Source organism: Malus sylvestris, chromosome 16 (genome assembly GCF_916048215.2).
Source record: "Malus sylvestris chromosome 16, drMalSylv7.2, whole genome shotgun sequence".
Taxonomy (NCBI): Eukaryota; Viridiplantae; Streptophyta; class Magnoliopsida; order Rosales; family Rosaceae; genus Malus; species Malus sylvestris.
Window position 1 is genome coordinate 36,043,030 of NC_062275.1, and position 8,301 is coordinate 36,051,330.

The window sequence follows — 8,301 nt, forward strand, 5'->3', positions numbered from 1 at the left end:
CTCACGGTGATGGCCAGCATGCTTCGACCTTTCCATGTCGGGGTGTGTCAAAAAATAGGTACAAACAAAAAATAAAAATATCTAATAAAAAATTTAGCCATAAATATAAATATACGAATTGTAACAATTTTAACACTAAAGAAATATATTTAAAAAATACAAGTAAGAATACCCGCACTTTGCTGCGGACTTTAAAAACGTTAAAGTTGATAAATGAATAGCTAGAAACATTGAGAATAGTTTTGTTCATTACTTAAATAGTAGAATATGTAAATGACATGTTTGTATCTAATCCATAGTAAGAACCTATGTACAACCAAAAAGGCCTATACTCAATTTCACGGTTGAGTTTAAAATCCTAACACAGCAGTAGCAAAGAAAATGGACTGAAAGCAAAAATTAACAGCCATAAAAGTGTAGGCATTCCCCAGTAATCCGACTTGAAATTACAGGAAGACAAATAAAATTGGAAATGAAATTATTTCAAAAGATTAGACAATCCGCAAATTGCTACCACTCGATAATTTTGCAGAAGGTACAATTCTATTTCATTTTCCTGCAATAACAGCAAGTACAATTATGTGTCAGTTCTCTACACTAACCCATACCCACTTCTTCAATTCCTTCTTATCTGTTTATCCTAAACAAAAGGAACCTTATGATATTTAAACCTTAATTATCAATTATATCAAGTATTTCGGAAATACATAAACAACGAAATTCCACTAACGAACTAAACAAATGGCTCTTCAATACATTGTTATATATTCACAACTTACTTTCCAAATTGGACAAAATGCAATAAGCAAGAATTGCAATATTCTAAGACTTCTTCGGGTGAAGCACACACCAAATTCAGAAATTTTCCAATAAAATTGGACAAAATGAAATAAGCAATAATTGAATATCACTACTTACCTTCCAAAAGCGCTTCACAGACTTCATCAATGGTAACATTAAGCCCCCTCAACAAAATTTAGAAAAAGAAAGAAAAAGATTGTTAATGTAAATCTTGAAAGAACTGCCCAAATGAACGAAGGAAAATGTAGTTATTGAGGAGGGAGCAATGTTCTTAATTGCTAAAAAAATTGAATACTTTCTCCAAATGCATTTAATAAGATACGTTAAAAACAAACATATATTGATCCATGAATATAAGTGTACCATCAGTGAAAATAAATTTTCAATTGCTCATGAATAATTAAAACCGACATACGTTAAGAGCAACATATAAGAAGTATACTTATTGAATTGCTCATCTCCCCAGTAACTCTTCTACCACAATTCTCAGCATGCAAGTATGAATAAAGGTTGACGGAAGTATACACCTTCTGCAAATTGTAAACTGAGGATATCTGAGGTAAAGTATGAGTAGCCGAAATTGTAGGAAAGCTGAGAGAAAATCGGTTACGGTGGTTTGGACATGTGCAAAGAAGGCCTACTGACGCTCCGGTTAGAAGATGTGACTACGGGACAGAGGTTCAGGGCCGAAGGGGTAGATGAAGACCTAGGAAAATTTTGGAAGAGACGCTAAGAAAAGACTTAGAGTACTTGGATCTAACGGAGGACATGACACATGACCGAGCACAATGGCGTTCTAAGATTCATATAGCCGACCCCACTCAGTGACTTGGAGTTTTCAAGTCTCCAACCGAGAAGTTTTCCTCACTCGGGAAATTAAGGGAACACTACCTCAACCTACATGCTCCACTAACAAAGCTTCAACATACAAGCTTCAACAAAAGAAAAATTCAAAGAACTTAGTGAAGAAGGCTTTGGTGTATTTAACACAATACGTTGAAATGAGGCAAAGCTTATTTATTGATATCTCTGATAAGTGACAAATATGTACATATACATGAGTCAAAATAAACAAACAAGAGGGAGCCTTCACAAAGGTTGCTTAGGAGAAGTCACAGCAGTCGGTAGAGCCCTAGAAAGAGAAGGCACCGGAGGGTGATCATTCGGAGCCTCAGTACTGGACAGAACCTTAGAAGGAGGAGCCATCGGAGGTTGATCATTTGAAGCTTCATTACGCGGTATAGCCCCAGAAGACGAAGACAATAAATGCCTTTGGAACAAACCCACAAACCTTTGATGATTAAGTAAAATCTGACCATCAGATTCCTTCATCTGGTCAAGCTTCCTCTTCATGTTTGTAGCATAGTCATGTGCGAGCTGGTGCAACTGTTTATTCTCATGCTTGAGCCCTCTAATTTCCTGTTTAAGACTTATCACTTCAGCCGCCAATGATTCAACTTGACGGGTTCGAGCAAATAGGCGTTGGGCCATATTAGACACAGAACCTGCACACTGAACACTGAGAGCCAGAGAATCCTTAACAGCCAACTCATCAGACCGTTTGGAAAGTAGTCTGTTATCTTTGGGAGTGAGAAGGTTCCTGGCCACCACCGCAACGGTCATATCATTCTTCATCACAGAATCCCCAACGGTAAGAGGACCAGTAGGGGATAAGAAGGATAGGCTCCATATGTTGTCTGGAAAAGGCGTGGCTGCCTCTTCAACAAGGTTCAAGTCAAAACGATGGTCGGAGGGGCCATACATTTTCAAAGGTGTTGAAGAGAGAAGAGGTCGGACAAATCAAGATCTTAGAAGTGCAAGAAAGGAGCTTCTACTGGTAGAGATTCAAGTGTGCTTTGGAACTTAATGTCAGCCTCTATAAAATCTGCACTTGACGGAGCTTCAGAAATCGAAGAGGCGTTTACTTTCTCAAAAGTTGGGCTGCTCAGAGACCACGAGGGCCGATCTCAGAAATCGAAGAGGCATTTGCTTTCTCAAAAGCTAGGCTGCTTAAAGACCACGAAGCTCGATCTCAGAAATCGAAGAGGCGCTTGCTTTCTCAAAAGCTGGGCTGCTCAGAGACCATGAGGGCTGATCTCAGAAATCGAAGAGGCACCTGCTTTTTCAGCCTTGTCAACAACTGTCATATGCACACTCAGTTTTGCAAAAATTACGGGCATTCTGTCAAAAATTTTTGGTGAAGTATAAAGCACGTGAATCATACTGTTCAATCATCCATTTTCCACACGCAACATCAGCTCATGGGTACCATAAATAACTTTGCCAAAGATCTCTGACAAAGTTTAGACATGTGAAGCTTGCAGCTCCCACTACATCGCTATGACCAAGAAGGGTAAAAGAATAGCAAAGAAACAGCACTAACAAAGTTTAGACACATAAATTTTGAAGGTCTAACTACCATATTATTACCCACAAGGGTAAAGGAACAGCACCACTGCTGGATAATTGGAAAGTCCCTGTGTGTCAACCTCTGTGCTCTATGGTAAGGTAGACTAGCAAACATGCCCAATCTTTACTCACATTCGAGAAAACACTCCCAACAAGATTGCTTGCTCCAAAATCGAAGAGGCACCGCCCTCCGAATCTCGAGAGCCAGACTCCCAACATGATTACTTTCTTAAAAATCGAAGAGACACCGCTCTCCGAATCTCGAAAGCCAGACTCCCAGCAGGATTGCTTTCTCAAAAATCGAAGAGGCACCGTTCTCCGAATCTCGAGAGCCAGATCCCCGATAGGATTGCTTGTTAGAAAACCAAAGAGGCACCGCTTTCTCAACTTCGAGAGCCAGATCTTCTTGGATAAAGCTTGTCTATAATCTTCACACGCAACATCAGCTTCCCAGATACCACAGACCAATTTTTCAAAGTGCTCTGACAGAGTTAAAACACGTGAAGTTAGCAGCTCCCACTACAGTGCTATGACCAAACAGGGTAAAGGAATAACATTACTACTAGTTGTTAAGGAAACTCCTATATATGTCGACCTCCATCTTCAACGGACAGGCAGACTTGCAAAAATGCTCAACTCTTCCTTATATATGAGAGGGCACTCCCAACGAAGCCTCTTGAAATACTCAGCTTTCTTTCCCCCCGATAATACCTCTGCAAATAAGCTACACCAGAGCAAGAATATCTTATATCGTCAGGGTTAAAGGCAAGAGTATCCCATATCATGCTTTTTCCCTATCTTTTCCTTTGGCCTTGTTCTTACCTGCAAGACAATGAGAAAGAGAGCAATCAGTCAGCACTTAGAATCAAGCTTCCAGTCAGGAACTGACTGCCTGGAACCCCTTACCTGATTACCTACCTGGCATTGCTCTCGAGTACTCATCTTTAACATCTTATGCTTCCAGAGAAGATACCACATCTGCCTGATGAACAGATAGGGCAAGTGAAAAGGATACAAGGAAGCATGTGGAGATAAACGTAACAGAACACGTGCCGATACATCCACTACTTTGTCAACAGCAAAAGTATCCTATATCAGCAGGGTCGAACGTACTCTAGATTTGATGGACTTGTTTTGACCCTCAAATTCTTTAGTCGGCCTTATACTCTGGAGGAAACCAGAAAACCCTCCAGCCCAGTTCAAGAATAAGCCTGTGGAAAGCTACTTCTTCAAAAGCAAAAGTATCCCATATTATCTATTCTCATTTTCTTCTCTTTATCCTTCATGTTGCCTGCAAGATAGGGAGAATGAGAACAATCAGCCGGAACTCGAAATCAAACTTCTGATCTGGGACTGATTGCTTGGAGCTCTGATTGCTTACCTTATTTGTCACCTCTTTCAGCAGATCCCCTAGCTCGATGACTTGGGGGACTCCTACTACATGGTTTGTATCACGCTTGGCCAAGCCTGAAACTACAAGTAAGCTTCAAGTGAAATTGATACATTACCTTGTGCATCTCCACCAGTTAAAGATACCACCCCTGGATGGAGGAAGAGTACTTCCAAAGAAGATGCCACATCTACCTATGAGACAACTAAGACAAGTGAAGAGGATACCACACTTCAATACTTAGAAGTTTCGTGATTACTCAGCAGCTTGGATCTTGCAAGTCCCCAACCGAGGAGCTTCCCTCACTCGGGAACTTAGGGGAGTACTATTTGTACCATACTTGACCAATACCGAAACTACCGAGCACCGGTCAATGTTACACCGTCAAGGATCTAGAAAAGTTTCCCTCCAACCAGGAGGCCAATCACAGAGTGACACGTGTCGACATCAGAAACCAATCATAGTGCGACACGTGCCAACATCGGAAGCCAATCACAACACGATACGTGTCAATGTCAGAACAAGGCTAGAAACTCTCTTCTATAAAAGGAGATCATTCTCCCACAATATTTCCTAATGTCATTTGTACTAAATCATTCACTTGTACTCACTAAGGGAGAGCTTGAACCTATGTACTTGTGCAAACCCTTCACAATTAATGAGAACTCCTCTACTCCGTGGACGTAGCCAATCTGGGTGAACCACGTACATCTTGTGTTTGCTTTCATGTCTCTATCCATTTACATACTTATCTACACTAATGACCGGAGCAATCTAGCGAAGATCACAAACTTAATACTTTCTGTTGTACCAAAGTCCTCACTGATTTTGTGCATCAACAATCCTTAAGTCCTTACCTTTTTGCGTTGGTAATGGATGAGTTAACATGACATATTCAAGATGATATTCCTTGGTGTATACTTTTCGCAAACGATATAGTGTTGATAGATGAAACTCAGGAAGGGGTAAATGCGAAGCTTGACCTTTGGAGAGAAGTGTTGGAATCTAAAGGTCTTCGCCTAAGCTGATCAAAGATAGAATATATGAAGTGCAAGTTCAGTGCAAATGGAGGCCGAAATGAGTTAGGGGTGAAGATTGGAGATCAAGAAATACCAAGGAGCGACCGTTTTCGCTACTTAGGATTTATCTTGCAAAAGAATGGAGACCTCAACCATAGAATACAAGTTGGATGGATGAAGTGGAAGAGTGCATCCGGCGTGTTGTGTGACCGTCGTATACCACTGAAGCTCAAGGGAAAATTTTATATGATGGCAATAAAGCCGACGATGCTGTATGACACATAATGTTGGGTGGTGAAACATCAACACGTACATAAAATGGGTGTAGCGGAGATGAGGATGCTTCGTTGGATGTGTGAGCACACGAGATAGGATAAGATTAGGAATGAAGATATCCGAGATAAAGTAGGAGTAGCCAAAATTGAAGGAAAGATGAGAGAAAATCGGTTACGGTGGTTTGGACATGTGCAAAGAAGGCCTACTGACGCTCCGGTTCGAAGATGTGACTACGGGACAGAGGTTCAGGGCCGAAGGGGTAGAGGAAGACCTAGGAAAACTTTGGAAGAGACCCTAAGAAAAGACTTAGAGTACTTGGATCTAACGGAGGACATGACACAAAACCGAGCGCAATGGCGTTCTAGGATTCATATAGCCGACCCCACTTAGTGGGAAAAGGCTTTGTTGTTGTTGTTGTTGTGGTTGAAGAACCATTTCAATCAAAATAGAAAGTTATATGCAATTTCTAACACCCCAGCCACCATTATCACTTTTATCTCAAATGTTCACATAGTGTTTCTTTCTTTCTTTCTATTTCGTTTAATTTGCTCTAAGGGAACTTCTTTATCTTTGTGCAGTTATAAATCTATAGTTCCCATATCTTGCTCGCTTCATTTGTGTGTGTGTTTATGTTTCTTCCATCGAACAATCATCTGAATAAGTGAATTTTTCATGTCTACATTAATTTTCTAGACTTACATACCCCTACAATAGGCTTATCATGTCTAAAGAGTTATGTGAGATCCATTTATTTTAATTTTCAGCCAACCATTTTCCTAAGAATGCCGTGTTATTTCCCCACTTTGCTGGAGTCTTGAAGAACCAAACCTGCTTTAGTCCTACATTTATAATTTGTAATGTTTGAATAACTTAAAAACTCATATTCATATCTAAATTCACACAATGACAAATCAACAAAATAGTAAAAAGATAGAGGACAAAGACCAATTACATACCTCTGTTTATTTTGATCATCAGGCATCCAATATTTATTCCACCATGTTATAAACTGGATAACACTTACAAATAAGTAAAGTCCTAGCATGTTGCTCCCTAAGCAACACCAAGTCCATCAGTCTGCACAAATGCTCCTGCAGAAAACACAACTCAATTGAACCATTACGTATGATAAATTAGTAAGTATTTAAAGCAGAGAAGTAAGGACTATTCCCTACTTGTGCACTCGAAAGATATTTTTTTGTTAATCACATGCAACAGTACTAAACACCATCAAATTCCAAAATAAGTATAGAATATCAGAGCTAAAACTTATTTGAAAGAACTACCCAACAACAAAATCATATGAATTCTTGAAACTATGATATTTGCAAACCTAATGGATAAACACAATCACACAAACATCACAAAATTGAGCAATTTCCTAACCAAATAATGTAAATAGCATAATCCCCAACTTTTGCTATGTAATATATTCTACATGAACCTATCTTTTGTTCCTTATTGAGATAACTCTGTCATCTAAAAAATCACATTCTTTATCATATTCAACAACTGGGTAATTAACATAGATTGAAAAAACGAACTCACATCGAGACGGAAATCATTCGGAAGCTGCACAAAGTAGTCATCTGGAAGATCAAAGCTGTTCTGCACATGAAATAACAAAACTGAAAAAAAAATCAAACTTTAAATTACAACTACATTAAGCAATGACAATAATTAAAGGTTCAAAACTTGACCTAAAGGATCGAAATTCGAAACCGGAAATGGATGCTCATGGCTAATTCTTGGAGTAAAGATTGAAAAATTGGACCGTTGGGTTGGAAGGATTTGGGGGAATTTGATTATGCGAGGGAGAATGAGGTACTGGGGGATTTGGAAGGGAGGATTTTGGGGAAATTGGAGAGTTTTAGGGAAGAAGAAGAAATAGAACTAGAGTTGGGTTGATGTACGGATAGGAAAGAGAGCGGAGGCATATGATGGTAGCAGTGGTTGAAACTTGAAAGGTGGAGGAAGCGGTGAGCGACCAAAAAGGTGGAGGAAGCTGGGAGTCCCACGTGTCACAGAATTCATCCCAATTTGACAGCAAGACAAAGGGCCAAACTTGGAATACCATAAAATAATCGGGGGTAAAATCGGAAATCCAATGTGCTTATGAACAGTGATATAGTTGATTTTCAGTTTTAGTATAGATTGAATTTTATTATTCAAACTGTAACATCCCACATCGCCCAGGGGAATGGATCTTGTAAGCCTTATATGTATATTCTCATCTCTACCTAGCACGAGGCCTTTTAGGAGCTCACTGGTTTCGGGTTCCATCGGAACTCCCAAGTTAAGCAAGTTCGCGCAAGAGCATTCCCAGGATGGGTGACCCACTGGGAAGTTTTCGTGTGAGTTCCTAGAAACAAAACTGCGAGGGCGTGGCCGAGGCCCAAAGCGGGC

General features: G+C 39.9%; 1 long non-coding RNA gene across 1 annotated transcript; it reads right to left on the reverse strand.

Moving 5' to 3' along the window:
• Positions 1 to 331: 331 nt before the first annotated feature.
• Positions 332 to 7,748, reverse strand: LOC126607222 (uncharacterized). Its single transcript, XR_007617531.1, has 4 exons — positions 7,444 to 7,748; positions 6,852 to 6,986; positions 919 to 965; positions 332 to 556 (listed from the first exon to the last, which is right to left on the reverse strand). It is a non-coding gene; the product is annotated as an uncharacterized LOC126607222 (long non-coding RNA).
• Positions 7,749 to 8,301: the final 553 nt, after the last annotated feature.